Source organism: Panthera pardus, unplaced genomic scaffold (assembly GCF_024362965.1).
Source record: "Panthera pardus isolate Hobbes unplaced genomic scaffold, ASM2436296v1 HiC_scaffold_7, whole genome shotgun sequence".
In the NCBI taxonomy this organism is placed as follows: domain Eukaryota; kingdom Metazoa; phylum Chordata; class Mammalia; order Carnivora; family Felidae; genus Panthera; species Panthera pardus.
The window spans coordinates 17,953,632-17,975,035 of NW_026527002.1; the positions used below are offsets into that span (position 1 = coordinate 17,953,632).

Genomic DNA, 21,404 nt, shown 5'->3' on the forward strand with positions numbered 1-21,404 from the left:
TGTCTAGAGATTCTGCTGCTCTCAGAGAAAGAGGGTGCTATGGGGAAATAAGCCCAGTGCACAGAACAGGGTTAAAACTCTGGCTTTGGTACTTAACAGTCGTAACTTAAGCAAGCCATTCACCTTCTTTCAGCCTCAGTTCCTTAATCTAGGAAAATGACTTAAAGGCCTACCACCTCCCTTACTCAACTGTTGTGTGTTGAAGAAGAGTGAAAAATAAAGGACCAGATCCTTAGAAGCAACTTCCCTTCCTTTTCTCTTCTTGAGAGAAAAAACACTCAGACCTTAAGGATTTAGGTGGTGTTTTGAAAAAAATTTTCACTGAGGAAAAGGAGGATTTTTTTCATCACGAGCCCTTCTGGGCATGAAAGTTATCTGGCCCTTAGAAGTTCTACCCAGAATCTTGCAGTCATGAGGTAAAAAAGTACATGAAACTCCCTTTATTCTTCCCTTGCTTCATTTCTATGAAGTCTGACATATTAGGTTATCAGTAATTCCACAGATGTTTCAATAAAAATCAAAAGACATTATGTGAGTGTATATGACTTACCTGTATGCAAAAAAAACTTGCATTATTTGACATTGGGGGGGGAAGAAGTAAATGTTTGAAACTATATGCCTAAATGGAATCGTAAAGGACTTTTTTAGAAATAGGAAGTGTTCTGTTAGGTCCAGCATATGATAGCCTGGAAGAGGTCACTGTGCAAAAATCTAAGTTTTCAAGTTTTGAGGTTTAAAGAGCTCAAAGCATTTTATTAACGCTATTTGTCTATGTGGCATAAATGCCTTTCTTCTTTATTATGCATGTCCACATGGGGGTTCTCATGCCTGACTGTATAAACATAACCTGAGGTGGTGGTAGAATGTGGAGAGCCAAGGTCCCCGCACCAAAAATTATTTCATATGACAGGGGTAGCACCCAGTAAACAATTGTTTTTTCAAACAAATAACCCCTCATGATTCTGGTGCAGGGAATTCTGGACCATACCTGAAACACATCCTATCTCAAGGTCCTTTTCCTGTCAGGAAAACTTCTAGTAGTCCTACATAAGGGGTCCCTAGTTTGTTTTAGGTAGTAATTGGTGTTATAAAATAGGATTGATGATCAGATAAGCTTGGGAACACACTGATGCTCATTAAGTTTATAGTGACCTTTTATACTTGCTGTATCAATTATCACCTATCAATATTTCCCCCAGTATGTACCAATACTGAATAATTCACCATTTTCTTGTTTCACTCCCTGTTCCAGGTATAGTCTCCTTTCTCCAATTGGATTTTTAAGATCCTCAAGACAGGTATCTATTTCAGTTCTTTGTGCCATATAAAACCTTTGTGATAATTACTACTCAGTAAAGGGAAAGATATGAATATTGATTTTAGCTAAATAATATCACAATGGAATTACCTGGAAAGGCAAGAATGCTGCCTTGTTCCCCGAAGCTTTATTATTACATTCCAGGTTCAGTTCTTTTGTTTCCTGAATATGGCTTTAAGTAAGTTTCCAGAGGAAGCCACACACTGTAACAACCAGAAGCTCATGGCAGGCCACTCCACATAAGGTAAAGCAATGTAAGCTACTGCATAGTTCACAGTAAAAAAAAGAGAAAATCCTGGATAAATGGCATGAATGCCACTTTGCTAGACTAACTTTTCCCAAAAGCTAGACTGTTAGGTTTTCGACACCCACAGCCACACAAAGGTAGTAACAAGGTTAAATAGAAAAACAGGATAATATATATTAAATCCACATACATTTTTAAATCCATGTACATTTTAAATCCATATATTTTAAAGTATTTTTTAAATTTTTTTTTTAATTTTTATTTTTGAGAGAGTGCACGAACCGGGTAAGGGCAGAGAGGGAGACCTAGAATCCCAAGCAGCGTCCAGGCTCTGAGCTATCAGCACAGAGCCTGACGTGGGGCTCAAACCCACAAACCCTGAGATCATGACCTGAGCCGAAGTGGGACACAACCAACTGAGCCACACAGGTGCCCCTATCCACGTACGTTTTTAAATCATGTACACCTGTGCCTAAAAACTGAAGTGATATTTATATTCTTAATGGAGATGGACAAACCTCAGATTAGAAAATCTAAAGTTCTATGTAAAATTTTGTCTGTTTCCATTTTTAGAGGGCAAGTACATAGTGAAGTCGCCTGCTTCACTAAAGGATCCACAACTCCAAAGCAGTTTATCACACTCTGGTCCAAATACTGTATTTTGGCTCATAGAATCATGGAATTTATAAGACCAAGATTCGTCTTGTATATTCCCCTGAACAACATTGAGTAGGTTTTAAACACTCTAATATAGGAGTTTTATTAGAGAGGCACTATTTACAGATCTAAAGATGGGAGGTTCTTGCTGGTCTCTTGGAGCCAGATGTTTATAGATTTAAAGTGGCTCACTGAATAATCCTGGTTCCAAGTTGAACAGAACACATTCTTTCGGTTTTATAAATACAAAGGAGTCTATAAACTCTGAATGAAAAACGATCATTTCTGGCAATTGACTTCAAACCGTATTTGCTAAGGTAATATAAACCACTGTCCTCAATCAATAGAGCCATTTTCTCCAGCCATCATTGGGCAACTTTCTCTGGACAAATGAAGTCTTTTGTGCCACCACCCCCCCCCCCTTTTTTTTTTAAGACTTGCAAGTCAATGGATGTTATAATTCTTATGGTATTTCACACCGATGAATCCTTAGAGCTAGAATTACAACATTGAAAACAATGTGGTACAATCAAATGTGTAAGTTGCAGCAATTTTGCCCTAGGATTTCCATAACATAGGTCACCTGTGTATTCATCTTTCCTTCCAGCAATTTTGGTTGAGGTTTACAGTAAGTATTTTTACTGCCGGGAAACATCAGTTAAACATTGGCAAAAGATTATACCAAGGGAGTTGCATCTTATGTATGTATCCATTATCTCGGAAGAAAAATATCTCAAAATTAAGTGATTTTTGGTAGCTCTGATATTATGTTGGCATTCAAACAAAACTGACTGCCCCGTCTCCCCAATCATGGATTTATGGTGATTTACTTCCATATACTGCAACTAACCTTCATCCAACACAAAAAGACCAGCCATGGGAGTACTCCGTCACAACAGAGTATTTTACTCCTATTAGTGCTGATGAAAACAATTACTTCTTCACTTAGGCACAAAACATGCCAGGGTAATCTCAAAGGAAACCTAATACAGCAGAAGCATGGATTTTGAAAGTCATTTATGTACTGTGGGCCCCTTTTGTGCTGGGGACTGAGAATAGGAAACACAGATATAGTTCCTGCTACCTGCAACTTTATAGCTCCCAATCCAGGGGTGTCACTAACCTTCCTATCAAGTTATTTGCCTAGCCTCAGTTGTCTCATCTGTAAAGGAGAGGGAATCTTAGATACTTTTCATATGTATTCATTACAACACTATTTGTTCGTTACCTAACAAAGAAGTAGCAGAGCTCAATTGTTATTAAACTGCTACTTAGTTTTTAAGTGATAGACAAGTGATAGACAAGACTGAAAACACATTTCAGATCCTTTAAAGAACAAGAGTGCAACAGCCCTAGGATACAGGTTTATCAGAGTGCTCTATAGCCTAATGATATTTTATTTTGCTAAACATCTAACCTCCAACACCCTGCATAGTAATGGAAATGCAAACACCCTGATGGGTTACTTTAAACACAGATGAAAACTCCAATTTAGGAATGTGTGAAACTGTGGCAGGAACCAAACTCGTGGGAGGCAAGCACAAGGAGGCTCATTTGTGAGGCTTTTCCCGAGGATAATACAACTCCCTGTTAAGAGCAAAACGTTTTTACTTCTGCATCAGCATCACTGCTGACACTGAACTAGGACTCAAGACCTGGTTTGGTGTCTCCCAATCTTCTTTGCCACTTAAATACCTTTTATCCCCTCTTCAACAAACTGCTGGTTTGGAAAGATCATGTCAGCAGCACTGGAAGAGTGCAGGCACATCGAAAACGGTGCTTAAGTGTTTGCTATTTGTACATGACTATTTCTGAGTTTAATTTACCAAATGTTTATGGTTAAGCAAAGTTACATATAATGACTAGCTCTCATGAGGACAGAGCATTACCACATCAACCTAGTGACATTTTAGCTAAAAACTCAAGAAACTCAAGTGCTAGTGATGGTGTGCACCTTTATCATGGTAAATAAATGAAGGCCTCTTAGAAACACTGGAGTGGTTGAAGAACATTCAGAATCCCAGGCTATACCTTTAAGAGTCCAGGAAACCCAAGTTCAGAACAACTGTTTACAGTCAAGGTTCCCTTCCCATCTGGGGGAAAAAAAGACATTTTAAGTAGTCTTGTATGAACCATAGGTTAAGTTTTTTGATCATTACTGTTGCCTTAATGTTTAAAAAAACATGAGTGAATGCTCCCTGTAGTGGATACTTTTTAGAGTCTGGTCCAGAGATCCCCATCTCTGTATCTTGTCTGTAGGGCTTGACCCCAGGCTTTTGGTTTGAATTACCTAAAATTATGTCCCTGGCCTTAGCTGGCTTGAACAGGGATAGACACCCACTTCTTGCTCTTCACAATTTACGTACTGTGCTATTGAGGAACTACAAACAGGGTTCCGATAAGCCCAGGGCTCTTGAGGAAAGGTCCACGATGGCGCCTTCAAGCCCCCAGAGACCTGTCTGAATCCTTCCAACAATTTTCCCATTTTGGTCCAAAGTAGCTCAAAATGGTTTCTGTTACTTAGCAAACAATAAACCCTTAAATACACATTTCAAATGCTAATTTTTTAGAAAACCCAGACTATGATAGTTTGGAAAATATCAGATTCATCAGGGTTTCTATGGAGAATTTGAAGCAAACTTGTAACAGCACTCATTTCCAAGGCTCCAGGATGTAGGTGTAGGGGCTCTGTTTGTCCGACAGAAAAATCCAGTGCGTGGAAGGAACTGGGCACCATCTCTCCTAAGGATCTATTTGCATTAACTTTTTGACACAAGCCTGAAAAGGCTTCTGGTTTAGGGTGTGGGGTGGGATCTGAACCCTGTCCCTAACAGGAATATGTATGTGTACAAACCACACACACACCTGAAAGATGGGGGTGGCACACACCTTACAGAAGCCATTTGTCAGAGAGGGAAGTCAGAGCCTCTAGAATAACTTGGGAGAAAAGGAGATGGTATCTGAGTCAGGCAGCAGGGAGTCCTAAATATCACGTGGGAAAGGGTTAAAGAAGACAGTGTGGCGGTACCCCACTCAACACCCCTGTAACATGTTTATCCCAAGGAGAAACTGCCGTGGGCAGAATCACAAGGCCATGTAGTACTTGCATTCCACACTGACCTACACTGGGATGGATTCCAGATCTCCATGTCATCCGAGTCCCTTTGGCCTGATGAATCTGCAGCAGCCCACACAGAGAACACAGGCTTGGGCTAGCACCTAGAGGAACTAAGCAAGCACTAATCCTAGCCCAACTGGTCTGGAGATGGCTCAGCCACAGGAAACCACATCATTCATTTCAGGGCAGAGGGAAGGATGCAGTGAGAACAGAGTTCCCTCACCCAGGCCTTGGAGCAGCTTGGGTAGAGACAAACCGTATGGTTGAACAATTACACGCTCAAGTCCTGGAGGGCCCGGCAACATCCGAAGAGCCAGCAGGCTGATTTGTAGACATACGTTTATACCTCCAGTGAACTGCCAGCTCTGTTGGAGTGGTAGCAGGGAGAATTTGGTCAGAGACTGAAATCAGCATGTAAATCAACACAGCTTTTGAGGCTTTGCTGGCACAAAGCAACACAGGATAGATTAAGTGCCTGTGATCTGCCAGTGTAGGACAGGGTCTTAAATACAACAAGACACAGATCCGCTAAGATCGTTTTTAGGGAAAGTTAAAATGGGAGTACAAATCCTCACAAGGCTATGAAAATTCCTTCTAGAAGGCCAGAGGGGTTCTGGACTTGTGGTCACTGAAATGGAAGTGTTAGGATACTCAAAGCCTTCTCCCAAAAAAGGGAACTCATTTTAGAGATTAGCTACTTCATTAGGCACAATTCACTTTACAGTAGCCACGTTGATCATTTTAATAGATCAAAGGTGGTTACCTCAAGTTTTGTTTTCGTAAGTGAATACAGCCTAAATAGAGAAACTTGGTTAAGTAGCCAGTCTGCAGTGGGCACTTAGCCATGTTTTCTCATTTCAAGTATATATAAGGGACCCTAACAAGTCACTTACTCCATGTAATCAGCTCACGGCTCTGCTTTTCAAGTAAGAAGGGGAAATCATCTTTCCTTGCTCTAGCAATTAAGCTTGTGGAATTGGGCAATAGATACATTGTGTATAACGATATGTAGACCTTAACGGCCCTGGGAAGTTTATAGGCAGCTTGGGAACATTACCATTATTTCTAAGTCACCCAGATTTATAATTGCAGTTTCCATCATAAGCATTTGACGCAATAAGCAATTCTAAAGTGCTTCATAGTCTCCTAATGGCTTCAGTTTTTCCTTAATTCTAAGAGAAGATTGATTTTACAGTATCCTGGCTAGTGGAAGGCTACTTTAGTTTTCTCTGTTAGATTAACTTCCGTACAGCTGCATTCAGTTACTATTTACTTTCTGTTCCTTCTAGCACAGAACTAAGCTGAAATTCGAATGCCCTGGTAATTGTTAAATGCTAGCCACAAATGACCTTTAATCCTGCTGGTTTTATAGAAGGCCTACTTTTGGAATCTTATTTTCAAAATGTCAAGGCTAGAAGTTTTGTCTACAAATAGTTTTGAAGATTAGGGATATTTTGAATATGCCAAATTTCAATTCTGCATAAATGTATCTGATCACACACAATTGAGGGGTGTCATGGTAGGTGCTGGGACATACACCTCCCAGCTCTTCACCCACCTCCAATCTAAAAGATACCCAGAACTACCCCGTGGAGAGTGGAGTATTAGGGTTATATAAAAACAGAAGAAAAAGTGAAGAAGAGGGAGCAATTTGCTCATTTTGAATGAGAAGCAATGTCCAGGTGTCAGCATAGCAATTCCGATGGCAAGGATAGTGCATTCAGGTGTTGACAGCTTCCCAGATATCTCAGGATCTCTTTGAAATCTAATACTGAGCCTTAACCTAAAATAGGCCTTCAATCCCTGTTCATATTTAAAGCTTAGAACTAAGTGTCCTTCTAAGCTCTCTCAATGGTTTAATTGGCAAAAGTGGCAATTCAACTGGGCTTACTGGAAATACTTTATAGAAACAGAAGAGTCACCTTCAATTAGAGACATGTTAAATATTTAATATGCATCCAGCACTGGCAGGATCCTGTTTCTACTCTCAAGCTTATAGTATCATCTGGGAATTCAAAAATATATACATTTTTAAAGCCCAGAGTAAACTAAGCAACTGGAAAAAACTGAAAAGCTATTGCAGGCTTGCATTATCAGAAAGACACCCCCCTGTGGATTAGAGCCTCTTAAATTCACCCGAAAAGATACATTTTGGCACCTAAAATGCCAAGGCATGGTGATTCCAACCATCTCAGGGCCAAGCCATGGAGGCTTTGATTTCACAAAGCTGGTAACCATGAGTAACTGGGCTCCTGTCAGTCTTGCTAATCTACAGGACCAACCCCAGCAGCAGCAGCTCCACAGGGGAGCCTTTTAGAAATGCCTGTTCGAAAATCTCAGACCCCAGCCCAGTCCCACTAAAATCAAAATCTTTATTTTCATAAGATCCCAGGTGATTTCTATGCATTTTTAAAAAACCTGTACAGCCAAGCTTCTAGGATTCATTTCTGTGAAATCTAGGTAATTTCTTTTCGAAGTATATACTTGACTGCCGTCTTTGTTGTCAATGAAAACTAGCCCTTCTCTGCAATATTTAAGATGAATAAAAGATAGATTAAGCAGATTTTAAAACAGATTTCCCACCCCCGTTTTCCAGAGTATTCTAGCCACATGCCCATAGCAGCTGTGTTTACCTCTGATTAGACAGTACAATAAATGCACCTAGTGATAAATGAAATTGAATTAAATGCCTGATTGCATATACATGTTAAAACAGTTGGTTATTTCACCAAAACAATGGGAAATGTCTGTCATGCAAAAAATGCAAAGTAGGGCCAAGTAGACATACTGTAACAGTGAATAATTCTTTAATGTATTTATAGAGGAGTTACGGATTTCCAAGTTTGCCCTTTAACGTCAAGTCTCCTTTCAATGGAAACATTGCTGTCTAATTCCAAGTGCTTGGTTTGCTCAGACCTGTGGACTCTTCAGCCTCACATTTATAAAGAAACTGGATGTTAGAAGAAAGGGACAGGGGAAGTTATTAGTCACCAATGAGATATCCATCTCGAATCTATGATACTGGACTTTGGCAGCTGATTGAGGGGGAACTGGACTTCTTTGGATGTGGCCCTTGTAACTATCCTCAGACAGCTGTTTACAGTGCCTGAAAAACAGCAACTGCTCCAAGAACACAGGTTGTGAAAGTGAGCAAGTGATACAAAGCACAGCAAAAAACCTTCCATGAATGGTAGGGATTTAGACATGGAGAGGAAGGCTAGATTTGTCCCCACATAGGACACACCCCTTGTTGAGGCGGGGAGGAAAAAAAAAAAAAGATCTCAGAGCACAGGTCAAAAAAAAAAAAAAAAAAAACAAAACCTTTCTATTCCTTCCAATTCTTCTGTCCCCTTCTGGAAAATTCTTTCAAGAATTTGAAGGGAGTCCCTGTCTTTAAAGGGAGAAATTAGGAAAAACAGCCTGTAACAGAGGAAACAGCAGGGACTTTGAAGCCTAGCAAATCAGAGTTTGGATGTAATTGCCTGAAGTGTGTTTTCAATCCAAATTGCATAGATGAGTGAAGGAGCAGCTGCACAAGGATGAGGGAGGGGAGTGCTGGAAGGAAGTGCTAGGAAATAAAGGGGAAAGATACCAAATTAGGGCATCATGGACTTACTTTAATATTGCTGGAATTATTTCTCCCCTAATCCTTATTGTTTTATTCCTCAATACAAACGTATCGATTATGTGCTCCTTGTAGAAGAGTAAACTGTCCCCAAAGCATGTAATATTGAATGTGAGAATTCCTGGTCATCCCACTTCCAAGGATAACCATTATTGACCATATTGTGCATATCCTATTTTCTGTTTTATAGGTTGTGTTTTTTTATATATAATACATAATACTTCATATATATGTACATTGGGTGTACATAAAATGGTCATTGTGGTAGGCTGAATAATGGCACCCAAAGTAAACCTTCTAATCCCTGGAACATGTACTGCCTTCCACGGCAAAAGAGGGCATTGCAAATGTGATTGAAAATCTCAAAGATGGGAGATTGCCCTGGATTATGTGGAAAGGCCTTAAAGGCAATCACAAGTATCCTTAGAAGACAGGCAGGAGATATGACATACATGGAGAAGGCAATGTGACCACGGAGAAAGCTTGGAGGGGACCACCATCACCGGAAGCTGCAAGGGAGGAACAGATTCTCCTCCGTAGCTGCCAGAGGGAATGTGGCCTGTTGATGATACTTAATTTCAGCTTAACTGTCATGTTAGTAGAAGCAGGCTTTTGAGAGTTAAACGCTTTGGGACTGAATCTAGAACACTGAAGACAATGAGATGGATGTGCCTAATACTCATGTTTTTTTTTCTGAACTACATTTACATTCTCCAAGCTAGCCTACTTTGGTTCAATCTCTGGGTCCACCATTTTCTAGAATATTTAACCTATTTTTAAAACAATTCCTCACAGTAAAATGTACTATGTCTTGATCTGTCCTAGTTAGCACAATTAATTTTATCTGGAAACTCAGACAATGATTTTTAGGAGTTATGTTTTTGTTTTTGTTTTTTTTTACTATGAATATTTGAAAAAAACTAAATTAGAACTACCCTATGATCCATCAATTTCACTTTTACCTATAGGATAGGAAATACAGATTCAAAGGGGTACATGCATCCCAAGGTTTATAGCAGCATAAATACCACAGTAGCACAATAGCACAATAGCCACAGTATGGAGAAAGCCCAAATGTCCATTGACTGATGAATGGATAAAGACATGGGGTGTGTATGTGTGTGCACGTGCGGGCATGTATATAGAAGAAAGTGATAAAATGGAATATTAGCTAAAGAATGAAATCTTCCCATTTGCCATGACATAAGTGGAGCTAGAGTGTGTTAAGTGAAATAACTAAGAAATACCATATAATAGCATATATGGAAGTTAAACAGATGAATATAGGGGAAGGGGAGAGAAGAGAGACTCAGGACTATAAAGTTTGACAGAGGTAGGTAGGTTGGAGATGGGCTAGATGGGTACTAAGAAGGGCACTTGTGATAAGCACTGGGTGTTAAGTCTAAGTCCTGAGTCACTGAGTTCTACTCTTGAAACCAATATTGTACTGCATGTTAACTGGAATTTAATAAAACTTTTTTCCATTTTGTCTGGAAAAGTAATCGTTTTTAATATTTTTGAAAAGCTAGTTTGGGCTAAAGAGAATACAGCTAGGTAAAATCCTAACTTATGCTTGTAAGACCCAGAAGCACAGAATTTGCAAAATCTTAAGGAAATCATTCTGGTCTAGGCGAACTGCCTCCCCCACGTAAGAAAAGGACCAGTTACTGCCTATGGTGAGTAATACATATGCATCTTCTAAAATCCCCCTAAAGGAATTTTGTCAAACTGGGAAGTTAGAAAATTTCCTTTGGCAAGAATCTCTCCACATCTTCATCTGGGCTACCTCTCCCAGTCCTAGCAGACATGGATTATTTGTAAAGACAAAGGGTCCAGTTCATGGAACTTTGTCCGAACTTTGGGGGAGGGGGTACTGAGCCTAGCTGCCAATATTTTCTTTTGGCTTTTTCTTTCATGGTTTTGGGCAAGTTGGACTGAGAATCATAGTCAAGACAACAGGCCAGTTTCTAAATCTAATCAATAAGCCTTTTGAGCATTTACTATTTATGAAGCACAAGAAGAAGCATATGAAGTAGTTGAAGATACAGGCTTTACACTGAAGGTGCCTCAAGTTAAACAGAAAAGCTGTTAGAGGAGGGCTCTGGGGGCTTGTTTCGTCATGCTAGAAATGACACTTCACATGAAGGGCTGAAGGGTAGGGACATTCCACATGTGACAACACACTGAAGGACAGCACCCTAGGTGATACAGATGGAGTGGATGGAGTAGGAGCATGCTTTGGTAATGCCCTTGAGGAAAGGGGCAGATTCCTCTGAGCAGAAGAGAGGGGAAAAGGAAAGAGCTGTAGAGGGACTTGGATGCCCGACAAAGGAGTTTGAACAGCAGTCTTGAGATTTTGTGGCCTACTGAAGCATTCTGGATCAGTAAAGCTATGTGACAGAAAAGCACTTTGGGAGGATTAATTTGGATAGTGAGGCACAGAACAGAATGGAGGTGGCAAACTGGAAGTTAGGAAGTTACTACGGCCACATGGACATAATGAAGGCCAAAGGAGAGAAATGAAACCCAGAAGAAATTGGGGGGGGGGGGGGGTAGGAGGGAGAGTGGTAGGGCTCAGTGAGTAACTATGTAGGGGAGAAAGAAAAATGAGCCGTTTTAACCCTGGGTGGTTGGATTTCTCCAAAGTGAATGAGAATAGGGTAAAGAGACACAGACACAGAGAGTGTATATGTTTCAAGGAAGTTGGCATCCACACAGGAATGTCCAGTAGCCATTTTCCCATATGGGACTGAAAGGAGTAAGAAACCCAGAGCTGGAAATGAAGGCTTGAAACGCATCAGGACATAGGTGATATACCTTGTGCCATGAAAACAATCAGCACCTTTGGGACAGAACACAGCTTACAGGGATAGCATTTGAATAATGCTATCTCGGATAATAATACCCTATCTGGATAGTCTGTAGGCTTTCAGGAAATAGAACTTGAAGGAGTGGTCTTTGGTCATTTTGTAACTATATCTCTGCATCATGTACCTTGAATTTAACCAATGGTCCTTAAGACTGTTGAATTAGGGACTTTGTACTCCACAGTTCTGCTCTGGATTTTCTTCATCATGTTGACTATCTCCTGACCTCTCCACCAGATAATGAAGTCATTGTGTGTATTTTGTATAGCTTATGCAACTTGAGAGATCAACTGAAGTTGACCTTTCCTTTTCCAACTGCACAATTAGAAGATGCCAGCTAATACAGTCACCAAATATTTACTAAGTAACCTACTATGTAAAAGACCCCTATTAGGAGCTGAACAAACTTCTTATTTATATTCTCCCTTTTAACGCAAAAGGTAAGCATTACAAGTGTTTAAGTAAATCAAACGCAGGCTGGAAAAAGTCTTAAACCTAACATATGGAGTTAATGGTGCCAAGTTGCTTGTTTTTATAAGCACAAGAGCTTTTTAAAGCTGAGCACTCTGGCTACGCCCATTAGGTTCCACAGTCCCCACAGACTTTGTTGTAGGACATCTGGTACTTTACTGCCTTAGAGGCTCAAGAAATACCATGCGTGCCATTTGCTTTGTCTCAGTGTTTCTAAAATGTTCCCTTTCCACTTGATCTTTGTTAGTGGTAATAGTCCAGGGTTTCAGACACTGAAGGTCTGGTGTTAATAGATTTTAAGTACTCCTGTCCGTTCCTCAAAAAGGGAATATACAACTACAACCTGAACATTAGCTTTACTTTCATGAAGCTTTTGAAGAATGATCTCCATAGGACTGAATTTTTGCCCAAAATACATGCATTTGGCTACAGAGGAAGACACAGTCAATATCAGGACACTGAGCGAGTCAGGTGCAGATGAACTAAAGAGGCTGAGGGGAACACTACGGCAAACCCAGTAGGTTACTTTCACAAAAACTCCATCAAGGGCCAAAGGCTCACAGTACAGGAAAATGAGATTTTGCAAGCATTTGAATTTCATACATCTTACTAGCTGTTGAGGAGGGCTTAGCACTGAGAGGTACTTTCTTTATAGAGGCTTTACAAAGGTTTGTGGTCTTCACTGCCTAGGATCGACACTGGCAGGCACCTTAACCCTATTTGATAAGCATTGCCCGTAGTTCACAAACACTAGTCTACGGAGAAGATGCACCAGAGTCCCTTGGTTGTCCTTTTTAAGACGTTCCTGGGCTGTTTCTGGATATTCTGGTTCTATCTATACATTTGGAGTATGCATAAGGCGTATCTGCGTTTGTAAAATCTGCAGGTAATTCTGATGAGCTTTGATTCCACTCACTTCCTTATAAATTAGCATTCTATGACTGGAAGATTCTGGGAAAAGCAAGCTGTAACCCAGGCTGAGTGTACATGTTCCATATGTTAAGTATAGGCATCAATGCACTAATCTCAAGTGAAAAAGCGATGGTCCTTTTCTAGTGGGACAGAACGGAGTTACTAACTTATGAACTTGTAAATCTTGGTATGTAACTATAGCAAATGTAAGAAGGGCAGGAGAAACATCCTGTTCTAGGATTACCTTGAAGCATTTGACATTTCCTTATTTCTTCATCATGTTAGAAGAAGAGATTGGGAATAAAATGATATACCCATGGCACATAAATCAAAACAGAACCGAGACTTCTTTCCTAGTCCAGTTCTTCTAAAATATGCCATTAGGGGAGAAATTTAAGTCTCACATTAGTAGCATTTTAATAGAAATGGGAGAAGATAATCTACCCTCTCAAAAATACTATTGCTATCTTCACCTTACCTCCTAAAAATAACCTAGGAAAACAGCCCTATGATGCAAAAGCATATTAAAAAAAACAAAAACAAAACACATGACTGTAGCGCTTTAATATATCATGCACATTCTTCTAGGTCCACATGTGCCCATAACTCATTTAACAGCTTCATAGTATTCCATAGACCTGTCTTGATTTACAGGATTTTTCCAGTCATTCCCCTATTGGACTTTCAGTTCTTAGTTTTTTTTTTAAATCACTATCAGTGCCATAACAAACATTGCGACACATGCTAATTTTGTACAGATGTTCTCTATGAATGGGATTGACCTGTGCAAGGGTAGGAGGATCTTAACTCTTAGATTCTGCTAGATTGCTTTCCAAGGAGTTTGTAGCAATTTCACACTTCTATCAGCACTGTAGGAGTTCATTTCTTCCAAGCCTCACCAACATTGGTGAAACTTCAAAGGATTTAAAATGCTCAATCTGTTGTGTGAAAAAAAATGGCATTTCATTGCTTTAATTTGCAATTCTGTGTATGAAATACACCTTTTTGTGTATGTTGGCTCTTTGCATGTCCTTTTCTGTGAATGGCCCTCTAGGATAAAATATTCTGCACACCATGTACAAAGGAAATTCCACATAAAGATCGAAACACAGCAAAGTCAGAAGAAAAAAAAATGCCAGAATATTCATATCAGTGAGAAGAGATGCTTGACAGTTTAAACAAGATAAATCTATACACCACAAAAGAATTAAGGTAGATTTGAATTTATAACCATTAAGATTTAGTCTTTTGCCTTACAGGAAAAAAAGGAGATGATAGATTGCATCATATAGTTTTGTGTTTTGTTTTTTTTTTTTTTTTACACTAAATGATTAACATTCCTGATATAGGATTCTCTCAAAAAACAGATACAGTACAGGCAAAAGGAAAAAATAAAAGGCAGTGATTTTTTCCCCACCCTGACTCAGTCTGAGGATTCTAGTGTTTAAAATATAGACAGAGTACATGTTTACATCAGATTGTTGAATAGGAGGTGGGTCTCCTATATGAGGTGCCCCCTCCTCCCATCTGTTCTCTGCCTATAGAGCCTCTTGGCACTTGGGTCTGATTTCCTCAGGTGGTGTGTGGTCTTTGGTAAGCTTCATACACCTACTAATCACATTGTGAGTTTCCTTTTGACATTTCCCTCCAGCCTTCCCTTTCAACTCTGCAGCCAACTCCCAGCAGCCCCACGGTCTCTTCAAGTCCATAATGAATATTCAGAAAATTCTGTACACGGAACAGAGAGCCCCACTGAGCACCATTCACAATTTCAGGTATACCCTACAGTGGAAGGATCACATCCAGTTTTATAGTTTAGAAATTGAGTTTAGGAAAGGCACTTGTGGGGGTACCTGGGTGGCTCAGTCGGTTAAGCATCCGACTTCAGCTCAGGATATGATCTTGCAGTTTGTAATTTTGAGCCCCACATCGGGCTCTGTGCTGACAACTCAGAGGCTGGAGCCTGCCTTGGATTCTGTGTGTCCCTCTGTCCCTTCCCCCTCTCAAAAAAATAAACATTAAAAATTAAGAGAAAAAAGGCACTTGTGTTGCTTTTATATACAGGATTTAAAGCACTTCCTTATATTCCAGTGTAGATGTGGAACACCTGAGAGTTTGCAAGTACTTTGTAAGGCCTAAGGTATTAGATAGCAGTCTTTGGACCAGAATCTTCTTTAAATCTACAGTTAAAAATAATCTGATCAGTGGGAGCATCAGAGACCCCTTGCTCCTTATCCCTTACTTGGAGACAGCACATCTCTTACCAACTACCTTCTGCTATAAAGCTACTTCAGTAAATCAGCATCATTCAAAGTCCTGCCTTGAATAACATCCTCAAAAAGACCTTTCTGCCTTATTAGTTCCCGCCTCCCCTGAATAGGTAGTACCCTAATATTTCTTTATATCACAGTTGTAATTAAGGTCTGCCACCTCAAGTGGAGTATAAACACAATGAAAGGACCACATTTTTTGGTGGTATGCTTAGCACAGTGCTAGGCTCATAGCAGATAATTAACAAACCTACATTGAGTAAGTGAAAGTCACAGTATCTTAGATCATGCCTCTTTGTTCACTCGTACATGGTCTAGCTCTTTTACGGGCTTCACAAGAATTGGGGCTTTGCCCACCTTATTTATTCCTAGGCCTATGGATTCCTAACATCTGGAACAACTTGGGACATATAGGAGCTCAATGAGAATTTGATAAATATAGGTTCCACTATTATGCTTTTGTTGGCAGACTTGAAAGTGGTGATCTCAAAATTCCATCATTTTTCAGAACTCCATGAATGGGCATGCTCACAATAGTTTCTACATATGGTACTCTCCCCTTATCCTTGTTTTCAGTTACCTGCAACCAACTGGTCTGGAAGCAGATAATCCTGACAAATCCTCAGAAAGGTCAGTAGTGTTCATAGTGACTTCACAATGCCCAGGGTCATTGACCCCACTTCAAGTTATCTCAGAGGCAGTTGGTCTCCCATTACAAGAAGGGTGATTACAGTACAGTGTTTAGAGAGGGACTGCATTCATCTTTCATTACAGTGTATGTAATTCAATTCGGTTTATTTTCCACTTCTTATTGTACTTAATTTGGAAGTTTACCTTTATCATAGGTATTTATGTACAGGAAAATAGGTCTAGTATATGAAGGGTTCAGTACGATCTGCAGTTTCAGGGCTCCAGTGAAGGTCTTGGAACATACTTCCACAGACAAGGCAGGTTACTGTGCTTAACTTACCTACATGTCTTTAATACCACTACATTATAAAACATACACAGAAGTTAAAGGATGAGCAAGTGTTGATAGGTGTTAGACCATTTTTTTTTCCTGTATGACAATTTGTTACCCAGAGTTACACTGCAATCAGTCACAAAGTTAGCTGCAAAGCTAATCTTTCCAATTTTCTTTAAGAAAACGCCTGGGTTTTAAAAGGCAGAAATCCCTTTAATCAAGGTTCTAGAATGCAGGAGTGAGAGGCAAAGAAAAATGATTTGCCAGTGATTGAAAAGTAGTTTTTATTCAGACGTTCTTTTTCTTCTAGTTTTCAGGTTGAGATTACTGGGAAGGGAGAGAAACATCCATAAATCAGAGGAGGTCTACTCACAACATGAGAAGCGCAAAGTACTGAAAAGTATGAATTAAGGATGAGGAATTTTGTCTGACAGTGGCATAGAAAAGTTTATGCAAACTTTTCTCAATCCATGTCCTACAGAGACAAGATGAAATAGCCCCCAATCTTCTTTGGCAAATCAGAAGACATTCAACCTAGACTAGGTTCCAGTTATGATCATGGCAGCTTTGAAGAGAAACTGATGGTTAAGAAGACTACTAGCAAGTATTTTTCCTGAGTTTCTTAAGATATGAATGGGCTAGCTCAGTCTGGGAAAAATACATCTAAGGAATAGATCTAAAAAGTATAATGGATTTTCCCTCCAGTCACTTCAAATGTGTTTTTCCTGACCCATTATGTTACCTTCTAAATGAAAACCTAAACACAAATTGAATCCGTGTGGTATGGAGACCACCAAATTTCTATTTGAAAGTCTACTTACACACACATACCACTACGATGCTGGTTGTTTCCGACATTATTCTAAACTGCAAAGTCTCAAGTCCTGCTCCTGTGTTTTCCAGTTTCCTCGGTATCTCTGACACTCAGCAAGGCAGCCGCTTTGGCCATTTAATGTTTCAATACCCAACCATCTCATTTTTGCTCAGAACTTAAAAAATGAGCATGTCCGTTTTTCTTTTCAGTCATTAGTTTGGCACTGAGTGCTGTGTTAAGTGACTGACTTCTGATTTTTATTTGTAATGCTTCTGGAACTGTTTTGGCATAACAGAAGCTGAAATCCTTACTACATTATTGCGGGATGGGGAGATTTACACATGTTAAAGATTAGTTTTTTGCTGAATGTAAGTTGTTCGTACTTCATACAGAATTCATAAATATAGGAAGAAAAAAGTCACCTGTAACACTGTTACTTGGGTCATAACAATCACTTAATATTTTAGGGCATTTCTCCCGAGTTAACCAGATAAGAAATCCTCAACTTGACCTGTTAGAACAGTTCTACATCCTGTTTTCTCACCATTTCAAATTGTATCTTGAACCCTTATAATAGGCACATTCCATAATATGTACTCTAAGTAACCCTTTTCATATTGTTGAAAATAGATGTAGCTTCCTAGGTTTTGATGAAATTGGTGATAAACCTCTTTCCATACACTAAGTATTTACTCACATTTCAGGTTATTCCCTTAGGAAAGCTTGTTAGAAAGGACACTACAGAGGATATATTAGTGTTGAAAATAGCTTATGTTTATGTGTTAGGCTCGGTCCTAAACACTCCACGTATAAATTTAATGTTAGTTCAGTCTTACAGATGAGGAAAATGAGGCACAGAGATTAGGTAACTCTCTAAGGTTACACAGTAAGTGGAAAAGCTGGGATGCTTAACCCCAGGCTGAGGATTGAGCTGGTGGCTCCTAACCTTTATGCTGTATACTCTAGTCACTTAAATAGGATCTGAGCAGATCCTTGGACTTGGAAGGAATAGACCATTTAACTGAATCTCTGCGTGTTACAGAAAGGCCCAGAAAAATTAAGTGACCAAGTCAGATAGCTAATAGCAGATCTAGAATTTACATGTCAACTCCTCATACTGTAGTCCAGAACATGCTATTCTAAGCATGGTCCATGAACCACAGCATGGGCCCCACCTGGGAGCTTGTTAGGAATGCAGAATCTCAGGCCTTACCCCAGTCTTCCTGAAGCCAAGTCTGCAGGTTAAGATCCCCTGGGGATTCATCTGCTCCAAGTTTGAGAAGCTCTGGCAATACACTGTAAACTTGATGAATTCTTGGTATTTCAATGGAAAAACTGCATGTAAACTGCTAGTATTTCCACAGCAAGAAAAAAGTTCTCAATTAAAGCTTATACTAGGTTGAACCATATGAAATTGTTTCAGATAGACAGATATTGGTACCTTAGTGTGGTTCAACTTCAGTGGGTAGAAAAGTAACAAAACTTACAGGTATTGGCAGTTTGTGTAGAGATCAAACTTAAGAGGTTCTTTATTCCCAAAGAATAGGTTACTCGGGAAGGAAAAAAAAGTAACAGACAATTACAGTGCAAAGTGAGAAGTACTACTGAAGAGCATTCTGAGACCTCTGGAGAAAGTTAAGGGATATTCTGGAAAATACACACCAGGGAAGAAAACAATTATTTGCCTCTATTAAAGGCAAAAAAAAAAAAAAAAAAAAAAAAAAGGCAGGCATGCAAGCCTTAGTCAAAGGTTTAAATGGGCACCACTGTAAGCTTCTCAGCCTAATTAAAACCAGTTGGTTAAGAATATAAAGGTGCTCCACAAAGTTTGAGAGATATCAATTACCATTTGAAAAACTAAGGACTATGTTATCCTTCATAGTGATAGCAGGTAAGGAGAGTTTACGCGTCTTACCACTTAGGGTGCATGATTGTCATGGGCCCTGCTTTTGTTTTTATTTTTTGAAGTTAACCGGTATTTTTAGGTGGGGCGAAATGAACTGATTTCCATTGTACTATGAGAAGAATACTAGGAGTAATACTTCACGATGCAATGCATTTACCAGAATCTGAATAACCTATAAATAAGTGGCATGTGTTAAATATAAAAGCCTTTAAGTATTTAAGTCATTTTTTATTTATAGCAATCTTACTGTTACAGAAATGAGACTGGGCCATTATATTGGTTTTGCATCTTTACACTGGTTTAGAAATACTTAATGGGGGAGTTGGGGAGTTGGTTGAATTGGTAATTCCATTTTAGCATTTAACTTTTTTTTCCTCATAAAGAGGCCTTTTCTAGAAAGAACCAACCTACTAGTTGCTGGGCCCATGGTAAGCTATTCATCCTGTAGATGTTCTATAGAGAAGTTTCATTAAAGGACAAAACCAGATGCTTTTTCACATACACATGCACCCACAAAGGCCAAGATGATGGCAAGTCATTTGGCAGGTCATGTTTTCTAGAGAAACCATTTTCACTACTGGAAGGTAATTCTCCAACTTTGGGACCTTCTTACCATTTCTCAGTTGGTCCTCATCTCCTTCTTCCACAACTCCTTAGCTCAAGTCAGACTTTGACAGATACAAATCCTCACAGAGACCAATTTCCTCACAATTTCTAGCTAGACATTCAGATTTTACTAAAACTTGAATACTGCCATGCGAAGCATGCTGAACTCCACTTAAATGCTGTAAATTTGAGGACACTTTGAACCACATGGCATTCTATTTGATCAATTCTGTCTGTTCAAATTTTCATTGTTAGATTAACAAAAAAAAAAATTTTTTTTAACGTTTATTCACTTTTGAGAGAGAGAGAGAGAGAGAGAGAGACACAGAGACAGAGCATAAGAAGGAAAGGGGCAGAGAGAGAGGGAGACGCAAAGTCTGAAGCAGGCTCCAGGCTCTGAGCTGTCAGCACAGAGCCCGATGCAGGGCTCGAAGTCACGAACTGCAAGATCATGACCTGAGCCCAAGTCAGACGCTCAACAGACTGAGCCACCCAGGCGCCCAATTGTTAGACTTATTTTAAAGGAAGCTAACCTGTATTCTCCAGGGCCATTTGGTTTTTTGTGGTGCTTAGAATTTATACAGAGATCTGAACGGGTTAACAGTATAGGAACTGCAAACTTACATTCTTACTGCAGTTAGACAAAGAGGAGCTAAAAGGAAATACATGGACCATAAAATCGGAGATAAATTGGAAGGCCTTTGGTTCACAAAAATTCAAAGACTCAAGAGGTTAAACTCAACATGAATTGAGGACTTAGAAGTCCTGTGTAATTTTAAAGGAGTTCACAGGTTTTCCTTAGAGAATAAAATGACAAAGTCAAGGATTACTTCTCTAAATTTGGTAAAATGGCAATGGCTAACAAAAGTTGACCAGCTGGTGCCCATTCTGGCAACTATACAGGAAATAGCAGCTTGGCCTCAGATCTCCCTAAAATTCAATGCTGTTAAAAACAAATTTTAAGAGGCTGAGAAGCAAAATATCTGTGACCAAAATTAGGTAACCATTTGAGTGATACCTGAAATGCATGGAACAGGGAGACAATGACAGGAGAGTGGGGAATATCACGCAAAGGTACATAGAAGTGGCAGCTCTCCAGATCCCCACATTCCCCCCCCCACCCGCCCCCCGCAGCCCTGAGGGGGCAAATGGTTTCTATTTCTCACTACTGTCTTTATCATTATGAAATCTGGTCTGGCAGAACTGCCTGCAAATGTCAGCAGTTGAATTCCTAAATTTATTAGTTTCCTTCCTTGCCTGCCTTCCCCAATCCTTTCCTACCCCCTTCCATTCACCTAAACTTCTACTGAACATGCCAAATACTATTTAGAGACTGGTAGAATACAAAGGAAATCTAGCACCTTATTTTCAACTTGCTTGTACAACAATTTTCTTCCTTGAAAAGGAAAGATAGGACACCCACCAGAAGCTACTAATACCCAGCAGTCTGTTGGTGATTGCACTCAAGGACAGATCAAGTACTATGGGATCACTGAGGGGGAGCAATCACAGCTGATTGGTGGGATCAAGGAACCCCTGTCTGAGGAGTAGTGTTTGAACTGGCTCATGAAAGGCAGGCAGGCTCCAGAGGGAGGGAAAAGGAGGGATTACCCAGAATTGTGGGTCACA

The 21,404-nt window shown here is 39.7% G+C and overlaps 1 protein-coding gene and 1 long non-coding RNA gene across 3 annotated transcripts in view; one reads left to right on the top strand and one right to left on the bottom strand.

The window, feature by feature from the left end:
• CPA6 (carboxypeptidase A6) overlaps nucleotides 1–21,404 on the bottom strand; it is a 541,372-nt gene that overhangs the window by 298,006 nt on the left and 221,962 nt on the right. The gene's annotated exons all lie outside the window — the stretch shown is intronic.
• Nucleotides 16,161–17,630, top strand: LOC109269316 (uncharacterized). The gene is made up of 2 exons (XR_002081018.2): nucleotides 16,161–16,260; nucleotides 16,760–17,630. It is a non-coding gene; the product is annotated as an uncharacterized LOC109269316 (long non-coding RNA).